Below are 2,287 nucleotides of genomic sequence, written 5' to 3' on the forward strand. Positions count from 1 at the left end.
CAGGCAAAACATCCAGACAGTTAGGTGATAGAAAAAAAGGGACAACAAAACATCCAGACAAACAATACAAGGAAAACAAGGATGGGTCATTCGGAGTTTTCTATCCTCAGTCGAGTTCTAGATTATCTTTGTAATTTCGGCTAGTTACACTCGAGATTGCTCCAATCTAGCCAGCCCCAAGGAAAAACTAAGCTAAGAGCATTAGATTCCTTGGAAGAAAGCAGCAAATGTATACGAAAACAAGGACGGAAAAAAACAGAGAAATGTTACACAAATACAAATGTAATTAACAGGACATAACAACAGGTGTCTTCCGACTAAGGACGAATATGTATTAGTGTACGTAAACCTATATCTGTCTGTTTCTCTGTATTTCTCTCGTTCCCTCCCTCCCCCATCTCTCTCTCTACACACACACAAACATACACACGCACAAACTCCCACACGTAACTATAGGATCTATCCTGATAGTGCAGAAGTAGCTATAAGTCTATTAATCTTTTATTTGCTTCAGTGACTTGACTGCAGCTGGGGCACCGACTTCAATAATTTTAGTCGAGTGAATCGATCCCTGGACACTTTTTTAAACTTAATACTTATTCTATGCATATACTTTGCCGAACTGCTAAGTTACGGGGACGTCAGTACATCGACAAAGCTTATCAAGCTTTGGTGGGCGGACAAACACTGACACAGTGAGAGACCCACCCATAACACACAAACACACATACACACACAAGCACATACACTTACACACATACACACGTAAACACACATTCATAAACACAACATACACACGCACACACCTATCCACTACCAACTCACAAGACTTTGGTCTATCCAAGGCTATATATAGTAGAATACAATTGGCCAAGGTGCCACGCAGTGAGACTGAACCCTGTACCATGTGGTTGGGAAGCAAACGTCTTACCACAGAACCACACCTACGCCTATTTATTCTTTCTTTCTTTCTTTCTTTCTTTATTTATTACATAACTGACGTAGGGTTTGGAAATTGCATGTAATACTAGGTAACACTTCCTGCGTATTGATGAGCTATTGAATAAAGTCTCAATCACACACGTTGCTCTTTCGCTTGGATCAAGCAGGTTGTAGTAAGAGGATGCCTCATTCGAGTCCTGCTACGGATCGGTAATAGTTAAACGCCGCAATTTTACGAATGATTGCTTTGATACCAAAGATGTATGTGGCCATTGCATTGTCACGGTGAATGTAGATCTTTTTCAGACTCTCATCCGCTTTCTTTTTCCAGATAGTTTCTTGATGAAACGCTCGTTGTTGATAGTACAAACATGTTCCAGTAAGAAAAGGTATAATGGTATACTTCTCTTCCAAAAATACAATCGCCATGACTTTCCGAGCTTCTTGATGCCCTCTTAATTTCTCAGGCCTTTCGGGAAGTATAGTAAGTGCATTGCATGGAGTGGAACATCGTTTACAGGTGATGTTCATGACTTTGAAAACATTTGATGAACGAACTTGTTCGGAGCTGATCTGGAAAAAAAAAAAAAAAAAAAAGACAACAGCAGCTACCAGCATATTTGAAGATGCTTTATATGGAATTATGGGTAGAAGTCATGATATTAACGTTAAGTAATACACACACACACATAAATCGCTTTTAAAAATTGGACACATAATCTTCATAAAAACAACGGTAGAGTCGTAAATGGAATAACTGCCCTCATAAGACAATTATATGGTACTGCTTTGGATCTGAACAGGAGCAATGTCTGCTTAGAATCTATGATGACAATAAATTTAAACAACTGGTTCACCGAAACTTAAATCTACGTATATATATATATATATATATATATATATATATATATATATAATCGTCTTCCATTTCTAGAGTGGCAAACACACATTTATAGAAAGGAACAGAGATATTGATAATATAATGTTAGTGTGAGAAGTGTGCCAAGTAAACATAGAACGAGAAGTAAAGAATAGTCGGATGTTTGTGAGTTTGAAATCAAAAGTGAGATGTATTTTTACACCAGGTGTCAGTCGAGTAAAAGCTGTAGTAAATTTACGCTGTGTAACATGAGACTGAAGAAGTCGTAGACGAGAATATAGATTACCTACTGGGCTCTCTCAGTTAACGAGTCACTTGAGCGACTTAACGCAATCTCTCACAAGTCTTGCCTTGTTTGTATGACTCCGGATGTGGATATTTTAATTCCGATTACTTCAGGTGTTTTATACATGCATACATAAATGCATGTACGCATATACACACACACACACACACACACACACA

This window comes from Octopus bimaculoides, chromosome 19 (genome assembly GCF_001194135.2).
Source record: "Octopus bimaculoides isolate UCB-OBI-ISO-001 chromosome 19, ASM119413v2, whole genome shotgun sequence".
Lineage (NCBI taxonomy): Eukaryota > Metazoa > Mollusca > Cephalopoda > Octopoda > Octopodidae > Octopus > Octopus bimaculoides.